Genomic DNA, 23,098 nt, shown 5'->3' on the forward strand with positions numbered 1-23,098 from the left:
TGCCGCCGCTGCGGGAATGCGCCGATGAACCTAGCGCGCGTTTTCTTCTTTGTGCCAGCGCGTTTGCAATGCGGCCTTGCGGTCTCCGATCGAAACAATGCCCTTTTCTTCCGTTGGTTCTTGATTGTTTTTTTTCCTACGTTAATACTACGACACTGAAGCTTTTCAACTTAATTACAAGCGATCGATTTAATCTTGCCGCAGTCGTTTGAGGCAATAATGTTGTCTCAGTTAAATGCTCAAATTTCTTTCTTTCTTTATTTCTCACTTTCTTTCTTTCTTTCTTTCTTTCGTTCGTTCTTTCTTTCTCTCTCTCACTTTCTCTCTCTCTCTCTTTCCTTCTTTCTTTCTTTCTTTCTTTCTTTCTTACTTTCTTTCTTTCTTTCTATCTATCTCTCTTTCTTACTTTCTAGCTTTCTTTCTCTCTTTCTCTCTTTCTTTCTTTCGTTCTCTCTCTTTCTTTCTCTTTTTCTTCGTTTATTTATTTGCCCCCGCAATTGTCAGGTAACGTGCAACACATCAATATAACGGAAAAAGATGAAGTGACTGAGAACAAGAAATCAGCATTAGTATGTGCCATTCAGCCCGAGGACATCATCATCATCATCATCGCCCACGTGTGCAGGAAAGAAAAGTGATTTTAAGGCCCAGTAAACGTGCTGAGGTAAGCTGCGAGAACGGCGTGCGTGGCGCCGAGCACGCAGTTAACTTCCAATGAATGCGTGGATATTCGCGTTTTGCGTGCGCTCTGAATGCCCGCTATTCGGCGCGCAGCTCGGCGAGGAAGTACAACCCAGGAGACCGGCTCTCCGTGGCAAATGTGCTTGAAAGTGCGAGCAGCGACGGTAAATTTCAGCTGCGCTGAGACCGTGATCGAATGCCGCTGCAAGCACGGAATACAGTTGAAATCGTGACTGAATTCTTTCTCTTTTGCGTGATTCACGGGTTTAGAAGCACTCACCTCACGCACAAGCCCGAAACCAGTTGTGACTCTAGAAGCTGATGACACACTTCTTGCCGTGAAACGGCACGCACGGCAGAGTAGTGCAAAGACAGCAACGAACCGAGGAACTCGAGAAAAAAAAAAACGGGAATGAATACTAGCAGCTGAGAGGTTTACCGTGAGGAGAAGCCAACTAAAAGTTTTATGTCAAACAACAGATAGTGAAACATGTGGCATGTTTTTGAACTTCTATATTCTTCTTAGCTACACCAACGCACCAACCTTCTCTGATTAAATTTATTTATTCTTCCCATTCTCTTGCCCCAGAGGTAAAACAGTGTCTAGTGACAGTCCACTTTGTCTGTATAGATAACAAGCAATAGCCGCGAAACCACTTTGTCTGCCAGTGCTGGCATGTTTATCTTGTTGGTGTTCGTGTGAATGCGATCATTGCACATATACATAGCAGTACCTCTTTCCCCTATCCTTTCTCACTATCCATCCTGTCTTTACTTCCTTATCAATCACGCTCGCTGTCGCTTTTAGTTCCGCCAGTCCCGGATCAGGAAGTGCGGCAACTTCCGCGGCTGCCAAACATCTTTTTTCTTCATTTTTTTATAGTATTTTTGAATAAACCACTGCACATAGTTATTTTTTGACTCAGTATAGCATACATAACTTTGTCCCCGGAATTTCTCGTCGCGTCTCGTCTCGATGACACACCATGCCACACATTGCTGACTACCCTAATAAAAATGGTCTATAGATAGTCTATAGACTTCTTATAGACCATATTGCCTTCCTATAGATATTTCTTTTTGTCTCTTCATAGTCTATCGACAAAAGTCTATTAAAAGCGTATGGCCATAAATCTATAGTTTGTCTATAGACTGTTCTCTAGGATTTGTCTATAGAGCTTCTATAGACTTTATAGACAGAAGTCTATAGGCAGTCTATAGACTGTCTAAAAAATTTTGTAAGGGTATGTCTGTTGGTCGCAAACGTGACCGAAAAGACGTGCCTTGACGCAGCGGCATACTTGAACCTCCCTTGTGCTCCCACCACCTTTAATCCTCCTCTGTCGGGTGCGAGAAGTGTGGCTAGCCCTCATTACAGAGGTGCTGCTTTCAGTGACGGGCAGTGCTGCAGCGGGGTTGTTTTACCATAAGATTAAGGCGTCACTGTCTCAAAGTCAGCTGTTAGACAAACACGCCGTATACAATGAACTCTTATCGCAGAGAGCACGTATAGCCGCTGGACGGGAGCTGATCCATATACCGTGAACAAGAGCAAACAAGTCCTCACATACGCTTGCTCTCACTCGATGGCTCTCTCTATGAGAGAGTAACCGAGTTTGTACGAGCGTCTAGTGGTCAAGAAAGCCACAAGTGAGTCTGTACATTCATTGCTGATCGTCGTCATTGAGCTGGAAACAGAAGACCACTATGCACTCCACGAAGTGCTCTGGGGCGAGACATCCATTTCTTGCAGCAAGCACTCAGGCGTGCACTTAGTCTGGACGGCTTCGCACTCCTTTGTACTACAGAGAAATAATAATAAAAAACCTCCAGAGGAGAAGAAACAAGCGGTGCATTCCAGCGCATGTTACTCGCCGCCCGCTCAAGGGTCCTCCCACGCACCAATTGCGGCGCGTACGTAGGACCTGTGCGCGGAACATGAAACAAACGCTCGCAAGTAACTCGCGGCGGCGGGGCTTCCTAAAAGAAAAAAAAAATAGCCAGCCAAGGAGCGGGCGCAGAGAGAGAGAGCGGCCTGGCCAGAGGCGTACGAAGAAGGAGACGATGACGAATTTGCTCTCCACGCATCACGCGCCAACGGCCCCGGAACGCCCCGACGCCCGCAAAGCACACAGAGAAATATGTGGCTGCGCCACGCGCGAGCGGCATTCTTTTGTACTCATCCGCTCCTCTCGCTCGCAGCTTCTCTCGCAGCTGCTGCGTTTTCTGGGCTTCGTGCTTTCCCGGGCTCCCTCCTTTCACGTTTGCACCGCAGATAGGTGCAGAGGAGAGCGGATGAATACCTCCCCGCACACATATATGCACACACACACGTCGAGTGAGTGGATTCCGTAGAGGTGAAAACAAAAAGACGAGAGAAGCGGCAGCCAAGAAAGGCGAAGACGGAGAACCCAGAGCGGCTAGCGCGGCGCGGGTGGTGCATGTGCCTTCACTGCATAAGGCCAGTGCAAGAAGAGGGGGGGTAAGGGGGGAGTGGGATCGTCGTGAAAAATGCGGGGAACAATCATTCTGCCGCCTTCGCCGCTCCTTCCTCCCAGCCCGGAGCATCGAGCCCCCTTACTCCACCTTCTCCCCGCCGCCCCCACCCCTACGGCTCCTAAGAGGGACCGAGCTCTCGTAGCGTCGTGACCGGGCCGTTTCCTGTCGAAATCGGTTCCCTATATATATATATCCGCCCCCTACACCCCGCTCCCCCCCCCCCCCCCCCCCCACCTCTCGTGTGTGTCTCGTGTGTTCACGGGTATAAACGCACCAAACAGTGCCCACATGAGCATACTACACGCACGCACACCGCGGACAGACAGACACTCTTTGATATCGGCCGCCAACGTCGTGCCTCTCTATATTAGAGTGGCGAGCGGGGCAGTCTCTCCAATTGTCTTACATATATAGTCTCCGTTGTGCGTACACTCGTTGTGCGTTCTTGCTTTCGCGCGGGCCCAAGTTTACCTTTAATGGCTACACGCGCGGGCCCGGTCTCGGAGAAGGCGAAAGAGCACCGCGCGCTAAGGGGCTGCGCTCGTGAGTGCGCGGCGGGGCTAGGCTGAGGGGGCGTCGCGAGGAGGCAGTTCGGCGTTAAGCAACAGCGGGCCGGAACGCATGGAGGCAAAAGCCCGCGTTCCGTCGTCGTCCGTGAGCCAGATACGTTCCGCCTCCCATCGAAGTCACTCCCGGCGTCTTCGCTTTCTCGAGGGGGCGCAAGCACGACCGGCGTGGTTCGCGGAGGGAAGACGCGAGCTTCGGTGCGAGTCCAGCGGCGGAGAGGGAGAGATGGGAGAGAGGAGCGGGAACACCCAGGGCGACTGGGGGAGGGTGAAGGAATTCGTGCGTCTGTCCCGGACGGCGATGAACTACAAACGCCGCCGCCAACCAAGCGCGCTGGTGGTACGTGTTCGGGGCATTCGAGTTTATTTTCTTTTTGTTGTTGTTTTTGGGAGGCCCACACACGTGAGTGCGAACGAGGGCGGGTGACGGCGCTGAACGAGCGATGTCAATAGCAGTCGTCGGACGAGCACCTCACGAAATGATGATGATGATGTTGACGGTAATGACGCGGCGACAGTGATGGCTCTATCAGCCCCGGAAAAAAAAGAGGTGGTTGGAGAGGAATGCGCAGAAAAAAAGAGGGGCGAGAGTGAAACTAGGCAAAACCGGAGAGCGAGAGAGTGAAGTAGGTAGTACGTGTTTCGCGGGCGCGGCCCGCTGTGTTGAGGTTCTCGGCTCCGGTCATTTATTCCCCGCCCAAAGCGTTTCGCGTAAAGGAAAGAAAAGGAAATGAAAGAAAGAAAGAAAGGTGGTTATGGAGTGAGCAGTAGGAAGCTGCGTTTCTCTGGTAGAATAGAGATGGAATGGTGGGCGACGTAAGGGATGGCACGCTGAGCGGAGGGGGGGGGGGGGGGGGGGTATGCAATCGTAGTCCGCGGAAGGAAGGAGTACGGAAGCCCATCAGGCAAACGACGCTCCGGAAGAAACTAAAATAACGCACCAAGACATGGAAAATGTTCACGACTGCTAATCGCGTTCGCCCAGACTACACAGGAGGCGTTTCTCAATCTCGTTTCTGAGATGGGATCTGCACCCACAAGAAGTGCTGATACTGAGACCTCCAAGAAGTCCCAAGTCACTCTGGTTTTACAACTGCGCTATTGCGCATATTAATGGGACAAATGTGATCATCATACTCTGACGTGGAAAATCGCACGCACCAAGCGACTAGCACGAATTCAGATTGACCGGCTACTTGGTAGGAAGACACTCTGAAAAGGAAAAAAGAAGCAAAGAGCAGGGTGACGGGACAGCCCATCACAATGGGCTGCACATGCACACACAATGACCCCCGTGCCATTCTACTTTATTCCAAGGAAAAAGTGAATGTAGAAGCACCGGCCACGGCTCTATATCCGGAAACTGCAGAAATCAGTAAGAAAAAAACCATGCGAGGCAAACATCTAGCAACTAATGCAATCAGAGGCCGGAAGCGTGGCCGAAACTAAGGAAAATTGAAACTATTAGCAAGCGCCGAGAAAAAGAAGATTTTTACCGGCAGGGTCACAAAGGGATGGAGAACGGACCTATCTTAAAAAGTGGTTCTTTCCCGCACCTCTGTAGCCTGTGTGAACTAGCGTTAATACCAACAATTTCCGTGCCACAGACAAAAAAGAAAAAAAAATGTCTTCAGCGCAGGCCCAAGTGGCCAGCAACAGCCTTTCGTGCAATGACAGAGTGTTTTAAGGCACCTACTGATTGAGCTGCGTGCGCACTGCGGCGCGCTCACGTCCGTGTACGAGGGCGTGCTAAGGAAACTGAAGAGGGCACAGCGTATAGGTGAAGCCAGCTTGCCGGAAGAGTGCATGGGGTAACTCTATAGAGGAAAACCCCTTGCAATTTCATAAAACGTCGAAGAGATTGGACGCGCCCCGCCGCGGTGGCTCAGTGGTTATGGCGCTCGACTACTGGCCTGAAAGACGCGGGTTCGATCCCGGCCGCGGCGGCTGAATTTCGATGGAGGCGAAATTCTAGAGGCCCGTGTGCTGTGCGATGTCAGTGCACGATAAAGAACCCCAGGTGGTCGAAATTTCCGGAGCCCTTCACTACGACATCCCACATAGCCTGAGTTGCTTTGGGACGTTAAACCGCAATAAACCAATAAACCAGCCAAAAGATTGGACGCTTTGGTCTTGTGCGTATATAATTTTTTCGGTCCTTAACAAGTCGCGTTCCTTTCTTGTTCCCTAAATCGGCTCCTGACAGCGCTAGTAGCTCGGCTGCAGCAAATTTTTTCTACAAATTCTCTTCGAGGAAAACAACAAGCGCGATCTTGATAAGAGAGCTATACAACTATGTCAAACGTATACACCACGCCTCGTACGTATTTGTTTCTTCCGCTTGCAGAAAAGCAAACCGGTCTCATTTTAGATCGATCACCAAACCTCGCATACGAATCTAAGAGGCGCACCTTCTTGCCGCACTGCGAGCCACATTTGCAAACAACCGCAGTCGCACCTGCAACTGGCCGCTTCAAAACCCTCAATCTTTCTCCCTCACTCTTTCAGTGATTCTCTCTGCAGTCGGCTGCGATCAGCGGGCGCACAACGAATTGTTTCGTCAAATACACTTCGAGCAAAGAAAAAAGAAAGCGACAGACGAACAGCGCTACGTGCTGAACAGCCGGGCGCGATGCACGCCCAGTTCGAAGACTGTCCGTTCGCTCACTGTACGTACAGACAGGAGGGAAGCTCAGCAGACTCCAAGTGCCGAGGCGTAGCACCTGTTGCTACGAGTCAGCAGCAGCGGCCCATCGCGGTGCGGCGTAAATTGCGAGCAGTGCACACGCCGTGAGAAGGCCGACACGCTCGGTAGGAAAAGAAAACACAAACACCGATTTCCATCTCTTCCGTGAGAGAGAGAGAGGGAATAAGCTCCGCTATATTCATGAGACCGCGCGTAAGCGCGCCTTCTTCGTCTGCAGGCAGACAGCGAGCACACATACACACATGCAAATGTCTGTGATCACAGGCTCGATCAACTGCAACACCCCCTCAGCCCTATCTTCCATTAAAAAAGGGAACACATTTGGGAAGCCTCATGTACAAAAGAAACACGCTTCAGTGGAGTGAAGTATAGGTTCTATGTAGACGTAGCTCGACGTGGCTTCACCACTGTTCCAAGCACTGCCCACAACTCTATCCAGGCAACGCCTACATGACTCCGCCAAAGCCGGCGGTTTCGGGCGCGATTTTTCGCCACGCGCTAGAAGAGAGGGGAAGGAATGGAAGAGGGCGAGAGAAGGAGAGCGGTCGCTTCTCCGACTGACTGATCGTTTCATTCATACCGGCTTACGCGTTCTGCCGGGGTGCTATGCAAATGACGGGGCCGTGCCTTTATTTTGCCACGCGCGCGCAATCAGGAAGGTCCAGTCAGCACGGCCTCCGCCGCCTGCAGGGCTAACGGCCTCTGCACAGCCTCCACCTGCTCATCCCCCTTTCCTCACGCCGCCACCTTCCTGAGCGCAAGTGCAAGCAGTGCGCGCTTGAGCCGCACGTTCATCGGAGAGGAGGGAGATCGCTGGACAGAGCCACGCGCGCTCGAGTGGCAAGCGTATGGCAAGTCTTAATCCGAACCCAGAAAGAAAAGGCTTATGGACGGATGAGACCAAGTGGAAGAGATCCGCTTTACTTTCGTGCACTGTCCTCGCATCTTTTCCGCAGGTCCTTGAGCTAGGCTCGAGACTCACCGGGAAACGTGTTTCCGGCTCGGTTTCGCAATTCCCACGCGCTTTGTTGCTCTTGCGCTGACCGCAGCTTGGACGGCGCCCTGCCACCAGGGATCTGCTTTCACGGAAGAGTAACGTCGTGCTCAGCAGCACATGAGCGGATAGCACTTTTTCATCGCATCGATACAAACTCATATTATCCGACCGGTCGCGTTCGCATTTAGGGCCACCACAACCCTCTTCTCCAAACTGGTGGGTGTGATTGGAGTCGGTGGACCTCGCCGACCAGCAAACCATGGTCCTTCTGGCAAAGGAATATGCCTGTAAGCCTTTGTTTGACCTTAACATAACATCTTTTCTCTCTCCTTTTAACATCCGCGGCATCGGAAAATCCCTGCCCAGTTTCATCAATCTCAACTGCAGGAGTTGTGAACTAACTACAATCTCTCCCGATTGTTAAGCCACTGAATTGAAGGCAACTTGCCTAATTGATTGTCTGTACTGCCGAAGCCTGAACCACTCGGAACGCCACAAAAGGCTCTAATAAGCATGCTTCTTTCTCACTCTCACTTCGAGAACCCGAGGCCATTTGGCAACGAACAATTACTACCGTTCTAGGGGGATGCAGCTATCAACTTCTCTTCAGCATCATCGACTTACCAATAACATCGCGGGTTATCCAGATGGGGTTTACAGTGGCAAGCAGTCGCCACTGTTAGTTGTTTAATTCCTCGCCACGGTGGGCGACAAAAAAGGCGGGGAGCTTTTTCTGTCGTAAGTGCGACATGTAGGCTCACCCCGACTTTACGCAAACAAACCCTTACTTTGAGCACAAGTCATCGTCAAAACTATACATGTTTCTTACAGCAGCTCCCTCAGTTTCCTCCGCCAGCGTTCCGTGACTGCAGCAGCAGCGCTCTGGGGGATTTCGCGCCAGCGGTCACCGGAAGACGGAGGAGGGGGTGAGCGCATCGCGTCGGGCACCTTCTCCTTCGCTCGCTGGGGCGCGGAAGATGGACGCGAGCTATGGAGGCGTGCTCTCAGCCGCCTCCGTCGACCGGCCGGGAGGGTGAAAGCACGGCGGGCCGTTTTCGGACGCGCGCGGCCAATCTGCCGGGGCGACGCGCTTGGACGAGCGCGAGCAGCATCTGCCGCGGCCTGGTCCCCCTCTCTCTCTCCGCCGACGAAGACGACGAAGACGCCGGCGGACGCGAGGCTTATTAAAGTCGGCCGGCGCTATAAAATGAGAGCGACCGGCCTGTCCCCTTGTTCTGCGCAGGAGGCGCTGCGGGGATAATGGGAGCACGGCGTCACGGGCCGTTTCCGAGCCGACGAACGAGCGCGTACTGTTGCGTGCGTGTGTTTGTGTGTATGAGTACGTGTGAGCGCACGCTAAGGGTTGCTGCCGTGGCACTTGCAAGACGTGACGCAACTCCGGTATGGCCGGCCGCTCCCCAATGGGCCACCTGCTGTTGTCCGGCGACGCACGCACCCTCTATGTAGTGTGTGTGTGTGTGTGTGTGTGTGTGTGTGTGTGTGTGTGTGTGTGTGTGTGTGTGTGTGTGTGTGTGTGTGTGTGTGTGTGTGTGTGTGTGTGTGTGTGTGTGTGTGTGTGTGTGTGTGTGTGTGTGTGTGTAGGTAGTCGCCTGGGTAACGAGGAGCCAGCAGCCTTTCTTCGAACGAGCATATTGACTAACAAGCACACGAGAGCAAGCGAGAGGCTGTGCAACGCGAAGCGCCCAGCTGGACGGCGGCTGTCTTGTCCTCCACTAGTTAGCGCTCAGATGCGTGTCGGCTCACATGGGCTAGACCGGAGCGCTCATTGTTTTCGTGCGCTACATCCGGTGAATATTGTGAGACGCGCATATTAACGGGTAGATTCCTCCGCTTAGACCCCTAAACTTCCAGGACCAAGATCCAGTCTACGAGCGACGCTGTGAGTGCTCGTCCACTTTCATGTAATACGGTAAAGGGAAAAAGAATCGTCTTTCACTTGCGAGAACAGTGTGTACTGCGGTACTTCTAGTGCAGGGGTCCGCAAAGGAAGCCATCAGTGCGGCTTTGAAACTGCACTTTGCAAGTTGTTAATTAGAGTTCGGATTTCTACGTAAATGCGTGTTCTCCTTTTCTCCCGGCAAGTGCTCGGTCAATACAGTGAGTCTGCTGTCCTGTGATGTAAGGCGGCGGGTGTACGGCCAAATTTATTTTTAAGCGAAGCATATTGCTAGAGCTACCACTCACGCCGTCGCCGTGGGACCCCCACGTGACACCGTGACGTCACACCACGTGACATCGGATGAGAGAGCCGGCCTCCACCTCGCGCCGTCGCCGTGGGACCCCTAGCCGTCACGCCACGTGACACCGTGATGTCACAAACGTCTCTCACTTTCGAGAACAGTGTGTACCGCGGTACTTCTCGTGCAGGAGTCCGCAAAGGAAGCCATCAGTGCGGCTTTGAAACTGCACTTTGCAAGTTGTTAATTAGAGTTCGGATTTCTACGTAAATGCGTGTTCTCCTTTTCTCCCGGCAAGTGCTCGGTCAATACAGTTAGTCTGCTGTCCTGTGATGTAAGGCGGCGGGTGTACGGCCAAATTTATTTTTATGCGAAGCATATTGCTAGAGCTACCACTCACGCCGTCGCCGTGGGACCCCCACGTGACACCGTGACGTCACACCACGTGACACCGTGACGTCACACCACGTGACATCGGATGAGAGAGCCGGCCTCCACCTCGCGCCGTCGCCGTGGGACCCCTAGCCGTCACGCCACGTGACACCGTGACGTCACACCACGTGACATCGGATGAGAGAGCCGGCCTCCACCTCGCGCCGTCGCCGTGGGACCCCTAGCCGTCACACCCGCGCATTCCCGCGCATTTCGAACGCGCGTTCACACTCGGTGTAGGTGAAACGCTCGCTCCACCGGGCAGGCAGACGCGGCTTCCGTGGCAATCCAGGCGCTCACCCAACGCGCGTCTCGGGGTTAGTCGGCGTTCCGCTGTAGCCATGCCGTTGTCTTCCCCCACGACGAAGGCTTCTAGTGGTTGTATTAAAATGACCAAGTATTCAACCAAGGAAAGCCATGTATTACCAAGCCTAGCCACTAATATGCTTCGCATTCCCCAGGCTTAGCCAAGCTGAGCCTCAGCAATTTTTTTTTCACTTTTTCTCTCCCTCTCTTTCTGGTGCTAAAGCGGAGCGATATAAGGTCAAGAGTGAGAAGTGCACTTTATATGGGTCAACTAGATTAAAATATGTGAGAGGAAGGCTGGCCAATTTTCAGTCCCGCCAGTGCTCCTCCTCGCTACACACCTGCTGCAGTGGCTCACAACCAAAGAGTAGCAGGCATTTCTCTCAGGTAGCAAAATATTAGGAGTACTATAAGGAGGACAGAAAAAAAAAGAGAGGCTTGTGCTTGAGTTGAGTTCCCGCGTTGATCAACAGTTGGTTCCCGCCACTTGTGTGAAGAAGGCAGCTCTCCAGTCAGCACCTACTTCATTCTAACACTCGCTTTCACGTCGTCACTTTTCTATACGGACCACCATATCGTTAACTCCATTGATATGCAGCCGTCCAGAGACCCGTCTTGAACAACGCCGTGCTGCGCTGCGCTCTGCACAGCGCGAGCGACGCCTAGCGGGGGCGCCTGGTTCGAGATGGCGCATCTCTGAGCATGGTCTGAGCATACTCAGAGATGCGCCATCTCGAACCAGGCGACCCCGCTAGACGACACTCGCGCGCTGCAGAGCACAGCGCAGCACGGCGTTCTAGTGCTCTAGACGGGTCTGTGGACGACTGCACGCCTCAAGGATGATGCAGACATCGCACATTTACCATACAGCCAGAGACCCCGCTTCATACTTCATACGGTTCATACCAGAAGACGCGCAGTTGCCACTCCTGTGGGCAGTGACGGGAGGGGCCAATAATGATCCTAGGGCAGTAGGGCAAGAAGCCTTTCACTTTAATTTTTAGTTGCAAGGTAAATGAGTACGCTGTTTTCGTGGTGTTCATGTTTGGTCAACATGATGAAAACGCTCGCCCTGGTTTGGCGATAAACAGGAGATACTGCAGGACATGAGGCTATAGGCATTTCTCTTGCTGTCCACTGAACTCAGACAGTGACGACGGATGTCGATGCTGATGATGATGACATGGTAATTAGTGAATCATGTTGTGTTCTTCGGCGCACGAGCTATCGATGCGGTCGTGCACAATTTAAACGGAGACTTTTATTTTAAGAGTTTTTTTTTTTTATTCGTGAAGTCTGCCTTGAGGCATAAGTTGAGAAAAGGGGGAGTGGAATGTAGGTTACAGAAAGTTAAAAGAAGGAGTGTAGACCAGTTTCGGCGAGGTACTCGCATAGGCTGCTGGTGAAGTGATTGTCCATAGTCCACTTCACATAGTCCCCGTCGCGGTTCCACCACAGGCCGACCTCCCTGAGGAGCCGTTTTCTAATAGGGGCCGTCGCTGGGCAAGTCCACAACAGGTGCCGCACATCACAAATGTCCGGTGCAGCGCCGCAGTGAGGGCACCTGTCAGTTGCTGGCAGATATTTATCACCCCACCGATAACGGACAGATGGGGTCAGGGCCGCCCCTGCCCGAATCCGGCGCACTGATACCTCCTCCTGCCGAGTTAGACTACGGGGGAGAGGGTGCGAACACGGAGGAATTAGAGCGCGTGTTCGCTGGCGCAGAGCTTGTGAATCGGAGACATGGGACAGGAACGGATCTGGGGGAAGAGGGGAAGGTGGCGGGTCGTCTGATGTGTCAATGTGAGTCATAGCATCTGCTTGAATGTTATGTGGATCGTGAGCATGACCGCGAATCCAGTGTATGCGTACAGGACATGGGTATTTTGCGCAGAGTAGGTGAATTGATTGTGTAATCTGGAATGTGCGTCGAACAGCCTTAAGCTGTTTAAGGGCGGCGAGGGAGTCTGTATAAATATGAACTGCATTGAATGTGGGAACGAGCGGAAGGGAAGCAATGGCATTGTAAATGGCTTGAAGTTCCATTGCCAGAGGGGTACATGTATCTGCGATGTACGTCGCACGAGAGTTGAGATGCGGATGGGAGGGACTATATACAGCGGTAACTCCCCGCTCTGCAGTATGTGACGCATCGATGTACAATATGCACCCTTCAGGCAGATGCGCGGCTGATACCGACGGGGAAACAGTGGGGCGATTGTCTGTGAGCTGACAATACGACCACGGAGGGAGCGTCTTTAAACGATGAAGTTGTAGAGACTGTTTGCGAGCTCTGTTTGCCACCCGCTGGTCGATGAGTTCACTGAGAGTATTAATTTGGGCGAACTCCTGAAGCACGGGTATGGGTGTCAAACGAGGCAAAAATGTTATTGCGCGCATAGCCTCACGATTGATAGCTTCAAGGGAGTCCCACTGTCTGCGGGTGAGACGTTGAAATTGTGCCTGATATATTATCCGTGGCTGAAGGATAGAGCGCACAAGCTGGCGGGCCGTATGAGCACGTGCGCCACCAGATCGCATAGCTATGCGACGAATCAGACCTATAGTAGCGTGAGCTGATTTACGTGTGGCTGTCAGCCAAGGGGTGCCAGTCCCAGAGGTATGAAGGAGGAGGCCAAGAATACGAACAGTTTCTACCTGAGGAATCGGAGAACTATCTACTGTAAAGTTTAAAGGGACTGCTTTCCGTAAGCCGGCTTTGTTTCCAATGCGAATGAAACATGACTTAGTAGGCGAGAGGGTTAGACCCAGAGGTGGGAGGCGAGATCTCAAGACATCTAGCGCATGTTGGAGGGCCGACTGATGGATAGACGCATCTGGGTGACAGCACCACAAGGTTATGTCATCGGCGTATGCAAGCACACGGATAGAAGGGATGGTTTCTAGGGCTCTAACAAGAGGAATAAAAGCCACATTGAATAATGTGGGGGCGAGAACGGAGCCCTGGGGCACTCCTCTATTGGAAGTGAAGTTACCAAAGGGCTTTCCATGGACCCGTACACTGAAGGTTCGATTTGTTAAAAAGGCGTGAATGGATAGGAGAAACCGGTGAGGGAGACCAAGAGTTTGAAGGGAGGCAAGAATGGCAGAGTGAAGGATGTTATCATATGCCTTTGTTATGTCTGTCGCGATCACCGTTCGAACGAGGTGACTCTGCGGAGAGTGGTGAAGCACGTCAGTAGCCAAAGTAGCAAGACCATCCTCCGTTCCAATTTGGGGACGGAAACCTATTTGGGAATCTGGGTAACAATCGTGTGATTCTAGCCACCACGACAAACGTGCGGCGAGAATGCTTTCGTAAAGCTTGCAGATGGTAGACGTGAGAGAAATTGGACGAAGGGCCGAAAGAGATACTGGAGGCTGACCTGACTTGGGTATTGGGACTACAATAGAATGCTTCCACTCTCCAGGGATGACACCAGAACGCCACACTTGGTTGAAAGTATCCAGTAGGGTTTGCAAAGCAGACCCATCCAAGTTACGGAATAAAGAGTTTGGTATGCCGTCGTGCCCGGGAGAAGTGGTAGTCTTGAGGCGTTCAATGGAGGCTAGCAATTCTGCCATAGTTAGATCAGAAGTAACCTCATCGGAAGGCTCTGTAACCGATAAGACTGGAGGAGATGTAGGGGTGCAGTCATGGTGTGGAAAAAACTGACGGGCCGCTTGTTGTGCAAATGTATCTTCGTCCACATTCAGCGCGAGGCGAATGCTTTCAGTGTAATCTGCAACCTGAGAAGGGCGCTCCATGGCGTGAAACACTCTCCAAAGATGTCGATTGCCCTGCGTAGAGGACAGGCGGGCACACCATGCAGCCCAGCGTTTCCTGCCTAGTTGCTTTGCATAACGCCGCGTTCGGGCGGCAGCTCGGTGAAGAGAGGGAAGAGCCAAGGGGTCTTCAGGGTTGCGAGAAGCATAATGATCGGCCTGGCGACGAAGAGCCCACAGATTCAGGAGGTGTATGTCCGGGTTTGGGTCGCCTTCATTTACAGTACTGGTAATAGTATGAGTTGCAAGAACATTACTGCCCTATTTTAAGAGTTAGAACTTGCTCAGCGGAACAAAAATGTGCTAGTGCTCTTGAACTACTCGCATCTGTTTAAAACCAACAAACGACAGAAGAAGCCAGGATGCAAACAGCGTTGAAACCGTCACGAGTACGGCTGAGAGCGAAAGTGAGGTAAGTCTCGCGTGATGGCGAGCAGCTGAAGTCAGGTTTTTATTCCTGCGTTTGCTCATTGCCTTCGTTTAATTCGACCAATATGACTTTCGCAGTATTCTATTGACTGCACTTTCAATGTGAAATAAAACCCGTCAAACAGCCCCGGAGGCGGCTAACAAGCGGTGCTCGAAAAAAGAAGACAGGAGAGAAAAGTAAAAAGAAGAAAAAAAAGGAACACTCCGTAGCATCTCATTAGTGGACGAGTTACGGCGCGTGAGTGCGTCGGGCGGAGCCAGAACATGACAAGACAGCCAGACACACAAGCACGCGAGCAGGTACTCAGCAGAAAGAAACACGCTCTCCTGTCATGCGGGCCTTCTTCCTCTTCACGGTGCACCAAACACCTTTTCCATCCCAGCCGTCGCCGTACATTACCCCAACTTTCAGCAAGCCCTCGCGTATACGCTGCACTACGGCTAGAGGGACAGGGCAGCGCGCGCTTTCCTGCGCAGAGACATCTATATATATGTTCCTGCGCGGTTCCCTTTGCATGCTAACGACCAACGGCCAGCACAGGGAGGGGTCTGGTTAAGTTAGCGGTGCACGCGAAGACGTAGCTTCCAGCGGTGCGCGGGCGCGTGCGAAGATGACCTGCCGCCGCGCAGTCACGGCCCCTCGGCAGCCACGCAGTGCCTCGAGCGAGCGGGCAAACGTACTGCGTGGCGGCGATGCGGGCAGCGCGGCGCTGGAGAATTAATGCGTTCGCACGTTCCGCGAGTCGGTGACAGCGCGCGCGTTGGGCGAAGCCGGGGAAAAGACAACCCGCCGGTGTGCAGACAGCCGTGCGTGGTGCGTGCACGAAATGCGCCCGCGTGCTAAGAAGTGTGAAGGAGAGGAATTTTACTCGGTTCGCGGAGTTTAACGCCTCAAGACTGCTTGCTTTCCGTGGGGGAAGAACGTATGGTGTCGCCGTAGAAGCTGTTTACGACTCGGCCTAAAACGCCGGGTGGATATGTTCAACTCACGTTTAAATTTAAGCGCAAGGTGATTTCGCGCACGCTTTTTCGTTGGACGTTACACTGAGGTGCCACGTAATGCACACAGCCAACGCCCAACCACGCAGTTAGTTTTGCCAGTCATTCACGTCGAAGGACTCTGGTTTTATCCTCGCGTGTTGCTGCAATTTTTGCGCCGTGAAAAATTGAGCAATCTGATTGTTCACAACTGAAGAAGCTCACTGTCAAAATCTCTCCTAATCTCTCCATGCCTTCGTACCTGTGAGGCCTACTTTAGCCTCAACTTTGACAGACTAGCTGAATTTTAGCCGAGCACATAAACTCCTTCTACTACACCAACACTAAAGCTAAGAGACACATACACTGGAGGTTAGGTCTTTCAGTACGATTATATTTCTGAACAAACTTAGTGTTTCAGCGAATGCGCTAGCCAGCCGCGAAGGACGGAACCCATTCCTTATGTGTGAGTATACATATCATGCCGACGCGACAGTCCTTCCGGAATATATGCGAGGGCCACCAAAATATGAAATGTCTGCAAAGAAGCGTACTAATCCGTCGGTTATTTTATTTCGTTTAGGCGTCAATACCAGCAAGTGATGCGGTAGCGGAACGGCAACCATCACCGTGTGTGATTACGAGAGATATTAGAGCTGTGGCCTAAAACACTGACACACAGAATGGTTACTAACAAAAGGACACCTGCTGCCTGCTGCTTCCTGGAATATAAAAGTGTGCACTCTAGGCTGCAAAGAGCCCATTTGCGAGGTAATTGTTTGGCTAAGGGGTAGTCGGTAAATCATTAAACTATGGCAACGCAGTGTCCACCCAACCCGCTTAAACAGGTCACGCACATTAACTCCGGCAAACCCCACGGCATAATGTTCAAGCTGCGTTTTTATGTTATACTTCGGCAGTTAGGCCTCAGAGAGGTGTGAATTTTCCTGTGTAATTGTAGTAACCGTTTCAACGGAGCAGAAAGCTCTCTTTAGTGCTGACTAAAAAGGTTCATACGCATGGTGACTACGACTACACTAGGCAAGATAATACGACAAAGTAATGCACACTCACACGCAATTAACGATGAACTCACGGTGAAGATAATTGCCCATGCCTCTTATTTTATTTATTTTTATTTATTTGAACATACTGTTAGTCCCTTCTTGGGACTGTTACAGGAGTGGATTTATAAATAACAAGATGCAAGTTAACAACACAATAAAACAAAAGCCAGCAATCAGGTTTAAAAGACAAGAAATCAGCATTCATATGCGGAATCACATCAAATGAAAAACAGAAAACGGAAGAAAGCCAACTCTGGCCTTCAAAACATGTGTTCAAACACGTATCGAAGTATTCATTAATACAATCATACATTTGGTACATAATCGAGTGAGCAAGAGAAGTCGAAAGGGCGCTTGTTGCAAGCAGCGCAGAAGCAGCGGCTAAGTGCGCTAGAACATTAGCCAGTTTTAGGGAAGATTCATGGCGCACGGTCAAAGCGCAGTATTAAACACCCTACATGAGCGAGTAAAGCGATTGAATACACCAGAAATGTATTCTTCAAGGTCCACACGCTCAGCACACGCGCGGGCAATGGTGGCCACTATTGCACATTTTAAACGAAAAGTATTTAGCACATGAATATACTCTTTGTAACAATCACTCCTTCCATCGGCTATCTGCGTGGCCTTGACTGCCTGGTAGTCATGGTAGCACTGACGGTATTTAGCACAAGGGGGAAACAATAAAGACGCTACCGCCTCTGCAACGCCTCCGTACATGGCCGGAAGGTAGCTACAAAATTACAACCTATCCGGTAGGTGAATCTGTAGAAATAAGCACCGAATCGCTATACAGACGCATTCATCGCCATCAAGGTCAATCGTGCGCTCTTCGTCATTATGGTCGTCTTTCCTCAAAGCGAAGTCCCAGCGTTTATCTCCGTCCTTCGAAATGCAGCACACGCTCCGCCTGAAGCATTATAACCTACTCCGAACGCGTGCTATTGGTGATGAAATCGCGGCTTAAATCGTTGGAGAGTCGTTGTTAAAATGGCTATTTCGACACGACCTGTGCTTTCTATGTTGATGATTGAAAAGCGATGGTTATTAGCTCAGAGCTGAGACAGCAGCATGCTGGAAATCTGGTCGGCAGTGCCTGTAAGCAGCTTACGGACAGTGTCAGTGTGCTCCAAAAGGAAAAGCACTCGGGTTTCTTAGTTAGCTACACGGTTTTTGCTTCCAAGTACGTGTGAGGCCGTGCAGTTTAGAAAAAGAAGCCTGTGTGAAACAGTGGAGGGGGGGGGGGGGGGGGGGGCGTTTTTTACTTCCGCGTGTGTTCACCGCTTCCGGTCTCTCTCACGCTAGGTAACGTAGTCCTCCCGCGCTACTCTCACGGTCTCGCTGCTGATTGTGCGGGCGGCGGCCAGACCTTTGCGGCGTGTCATCGACTCCGCGCGTGCAGGGCAGAGTCTTCCCATGAGCTATGCAGCTTATTGCTGCGAATTCTCTTTTTCTATCCTTCCTCCCTTCTCTAATATACCTCGGCGTTGTTATCTCCCCCTACTTTAACTTCACTGCGAGAGTTCCCGCTGACAGCCGCCCTGATGCCCCTATCCGAACTCAGTGCGGAAATTAACCTCGCCAGGGCCACGACGGCGATGTTGCCTTCTTCATTTTGCATGCATCTAGTTTACTATAGGGGTTATCAAAAAGTTTGCTAAGTGGGTCCGTCGCCCAAAAACGACCAGGCAACGGTGTTCGTTTCTTAGTCGTGTAGTGGAGCCCTCACGGCGCCTCTTAAGCTCAAAATCTGCGCAAGGTCTTCACTTTTCTTTGTCTTCACTTTTCCGTACCTTTAGGGGTACCATAAGGTCTCGAGTGACGGCTGAGAAGGAAGCACCGTTGCCTAGTTACTTTTGGCAATGACGGTACATTACATAGCAAAGTTGGGTGTCATGTTCATGGACGCAAGTTTATGATATTTTGCTAATCCTTCTAAATCCTCGCAATGGGGCTAAAACTGCCATCTTGGAGCTGCGTCTTCATCCTCGAGAAAAAGAAGTCGGAAGTGACTGCGGAAGCGAAATCATGTTGTGGTTTGCGAGAAGTTCCCGAACGAGGAGTGCTCTGTGAGAGGGTGCACTGCAGTACTGGAGAATCGAATTCTTCGCGAGCCACAGGCTCGGTCCCTTTCATCTAACATTTCCCTCACGCCCCGCAGAACGTCGCAGTATTTCTGTTCATTGACTGCCTAGCCTGGATGAATTTGCAACGAACTGTGCCACGGACGTTGAAAAACACGATGATTATTCAATTGTGGCTCTTTCGTGCCTTCCTCTCGCGTGACGATGATGGGCTTTTCCACCCCATCGACGACTGCTGCTTTGTCTCAGGGCCATACCCGTAGGCCCAAGGCTCGTCGATATGAGCGCCTTTATGGGCGCATCTTTCCGACTAATGTTTGTTATGCGCACCTGACATTCTGTCCGAATAGGGAATTTTCTTATCGATCCAATTCTTAATCGTTTAATCAGCAATCAAGTAGTTGCCAAAACAGCAGCTTCCAGTTCTGCCCTTGATAAACTAATTCTCACTAACTTTACAACCTATCCGCTCCAAAGCTGCACGAATCCAGCATGTACAACTAAGATAAAGGCGCTACAACGAAGCCAATTGCCGCGCTGTACAGCGAAGAGACAAATTCTAGTACGCCTACGAACTTCCGGGCCGCCATTAGAGCCACGGCGGACGCCCGTCATCAGATATGCAGGCGCCATGTCAAGAATTCACCAACAACCAAGCTCGCGGCCGACATCCTGGCAACCAATATATGTCCATTAAGGACGCTCGATTCAGACGGTCATGAACAGCGCAAGAAGCCCACAGTGGGGGCGCTAGTGCAATTACATTATCGTTACCCATTGCATTAGACCAGCAAAGAAAAGAGACAAGGAAAACGAGTAAATAAACGGCCGGAAGGCAATTTGCGTTTCGTGTGCGCGCCTATGACGCGCGGCGTATACGTTCGGGCCAAACTGACTGCGCTGGAAGAAAAAAATGATAAACAAGAAAGGGCTGTCCTCGCCGAAGACTCCGTCCGCGCGCGCGCCTGTCTCTCGTGGCAAGGGCTTGCCTACTACTAAGCCCGTATGCTCACCGCCACAGAACCGTGCAGTGATTCCACCGCCGACGCAATCGCATACAGAGACGCTGCGTGGCTCGTGCCCTGGCGGTGCCGACAAGCGTAATTAGGCTTCCCCCGAGGCGTGTCGGTTCTCGCGCCAACAACCTCGCTTGCCCGCCCGCACCGCTGGCTGACTGCGCATTTCCTCCTTAGCTTCACGCGAGCGCACTGCACGCGCGAAGGATAATAAAACGCAAGAAATACACACGCAGACGGGGGCCATTTCTTACGTTTCTCGGAGATTTCGCTTTTCTGCGTTTGTTTGTTGCTCCGCCGTTGAGGTGCTTCGAGGCGGAGCAGTGGAAAGGTGTCGCTGAGAGCGGCGGGCCCCGCAGGCAATTTCCGGCCGTTAAGCAGTTCCTTTCGTTCCGCCCACCGCGAAACGTCTTCCTTCGTTCGCTCTCCTTGCTTGCTTGCCTGTCTTTCCTCGGCGGAGCGCGACCTTAACCATCTCCACTGCCGCGCGGATTTAGCAAGGGCGATCCTGCGCTGATGGCGCGCGAGTCATCTGGTATATGAATCGGTCGCTCTTATTTGCTTCTTGTATACGTATAGCGTGAATTAAGTCAATGAGAGACTATCGAGGGTGGGTAGAGCCTGTAATCACTGCTAAATGCAACGCCTGAAGTGCATAACCACAGCACACTTATCTCGACAACGCGATACTAAGAAATCGATGGTGGCGTTAATTATCATCATTATTTCCCGCCTGCTGGAGGTTTTGCCTCCGCATGTATCCCAGTACGTAGACGTTTTGCTTCAAACTAACGGCTTCGCGTTAAAAGAGAAAAAAAAATAATAAAGGCAGCGCTCATTCGGTGTGCTTTACAATATTCTAGACTACACAATTTAGTTTAGTCCGCCACGTTATTAAATACGAACGTACACGTGCTGCGCAGTTCGGATAACATTAAATATCTGCGCCTTAACCATTCGCCGCCATTAATTAACTTTGGCTGCGCGGCACTAGCAATGCACGCGAAGCATATACATTTTGTTTCGGTGCGGATAAATTAAGTTTACGTAGGTCAGGTCCGAACAATAGTTGTAATACATTCGAGCTTCAGGCACCAACAGGAGGAAGGTTACACAAGGAACAGAGCGCTGCGTATAATGAACGAAGAAAGTAAAAAAACGCCAAACAAGAAAAACACGACTTCGTGCCTTTCCTCGATATGCATGAAAATACCCCCAGGAATCTCCAAGACAATTATAGTTACCGTTCAGCTTCAAATGAATGAGCTGTGCATTTCGGCGATCACATGTAAGGTAGGAAGACTCCAATTGTCGGTGGAAATTGGAGACATTACCAATGATCAGGATCACAGAGCAGAGCTATAGGCGGGTGTGCTGTGTGAAGCATTATCTCCGGATTAGACCACGTTAGAGCGTTGCATCAGTCTTTGGAAAACGAGTTAATAAGCTATTGGATAATTACACGTGCCAAACTATCAACTGAAGCACAACTAGCCCGTTTCAGTCGTGTTTACATGAATGCGACAGAAGTCGACTCCAGTCCAATCTTTGAGGGAAAGTGCTAAAACGTCGAGGAAGCGAGTACAGGTCCAGTCACGCCTTTACTTCTCTAAACCTGCTTTTTCTCGAAAAATAGACTAAAGACGCATTCATGTAAACGTGGCTAGTGTCTCTAGTTAGTTAAATAATTAACTTCTATCTTTAAAAGGAATCGGCGCCGCCTCACAGAGGGTGTTGAAGGGCGCTATATACAGTCATGCTTTCCTGCAGCTTTGCACCGCAGGATAATAAAAAAAAAAAATCAATGAGGCAAGGTCAGTGTTCTACACAAACAGTAAGAATTTAGACATGAAGTCGCTGACGCAGTCACTCGCAATAGCGCTTTGAGTTTCCACGCTCCCATTATCTGAACCCCGTGCACTCACCTAAGGTAAAGGTGCCGCCGACTGGTGACGGTGCTCAGGTGTCAACAGCAGCAGCACTGGCAGCATTGGCAAGCGTCGTCCACAGCTCCGGGACACTCATTTTCCAGCACAGAAAAGAACACGGAACCGAAAACGCAGACGTCGGCCAACGACCGCGGCAACAGTAGCAGAAGACGACGACGTCGACGACACGGGTGGAAGACCCTCACAGAGGTGTCGTCTGCTAGCGACGACGCGGTGACGGCAGTATCCTCGGAACCGGCACATCACCAAGACGGCCCGTGCACCGTTACAGATTCATCTTGACAAGCGCGGTTAGGGAGGAGGACGGGGCGTTCAACGACGATGTAGAGGCCACCGCCGCCACTTCCAGAAAGCAGCAACCGGGGTGGTCAGCGTAAACGCCGATCCGGCGCCGATTCCCGCTTGTCGTCGTCGATGCGAGCGAGCGCGCGACGAAAGTGCTTGTCGGTGTCGGCAGCAGCAGCAGCAGAAGCGTCAGCAGTCGCCGCGCCAGCCCCCCGCCGTGTTCTGAGAGGAGACGGTCTACGCCGGCGAACGGAAATCTTGTCCGGCGTGAATAAGCTGTTCGGAGGGGGCCGGGAGAGCGACGGGAGAGGGCGAACAGGTGCCGCCGAGAGGGGAGAACCAGGTTGCCGCATCGGTCGCCTCCCATTGGAAGCCCGAGCGGCGAGAGCGTTCTTGCTCGCTCCTCAGCTGGCGTTGGCACCATCACCACCACGCTCTTCGGCGTGAGACTGCGCGGCGACTCAAAGCTACGCAACACCTCCCCCCCCCCCCCCCCGCACCCCCCTCTTCGCCACTCCTAGATCATTCCTCCCATTGTCATATCTTCCTGTTAACAGGTGAGGTATAACGTAGAGCAGAAGCAGGGCGTAGTATCGGAGAGTTTTAATAAGTGGGAGAGGAGGGGGTTGCTATCTTATTAATGCCTCCACCTCCCCCACCAACCAACCGCGCGCGTCTCTCCATTGATACGCGGCCTCGCAGGAATCCGACCGTGACAACAATGACACTTGCAGCAGGTTGTACTTTCGTGCCAGTGACGCTGCGTTTTTAACGGGCGGCCCCCCAGCGAGCGGACGCTGTACGGCGTTTCATGTATCGTTTTTGTAATAACAGAGCGAAAAATTTGTGTTAAGCTTTCGTTAGCGATCTCGGTAACGTTGATGTACTACGTAATGCGTGCATTTGGCATATAAAGGAATGCCATCTCTCTGATGCTTTCGTTTAGCTGCCTCGAGAGACCGGCCGTGTAACTGCAGCGTGGGAGCGCACGAGCTGCTAAGGTCTCTGGTGAGAAGAAAACAGATGAAGTGAAGGGGGATGGCTGCACAACTTTGCTCTTTTCTGCCGTCAACACCTGCCAGTGCGCACTGAGCGATTAGTACTCAACATCAGCT

General features: G+C 51.7%; 1 protein-coding gene across 1 annotated transcript in view; it reads right to left on the minus strand.

The window, feature by feature from the left end:
* The window catches only part of LOC149372701 (ras association domain-containing protein 10-like), a 52,453-nt gene extending 30,221 nt beyond the window's left edge, over positions 1 to 22,232 (minus strand). The window contains exon 1 of the mRNA XM_089586895.1: positions 21,675 to 22,232. The gene's annotated coding sequence lies outside the window, so the exon portion shown is untranslated. The remainder of the gene's footprint in view (positions 1 to 21,674) is intronic.
* Between the last annotated feature and the right edge of the window lie 866 nt (positions 22,233 to 23,098).

The sequence above is a fragment of the Amblyomma mixtum genome, chromosome 1, assembly GCF_055824585.1.
Source record: "Amblyomma mixtum isolate Tamu chromosome 1, ASM5582458v1, whole genome shotgun sequence".
Taxonomy (NCBI): Eukaryota; Metazoa; Arthropoda; class Arachnida; order Ixodida; family Ixodidae; genus Amblyomma; species Amblyomma mixtum.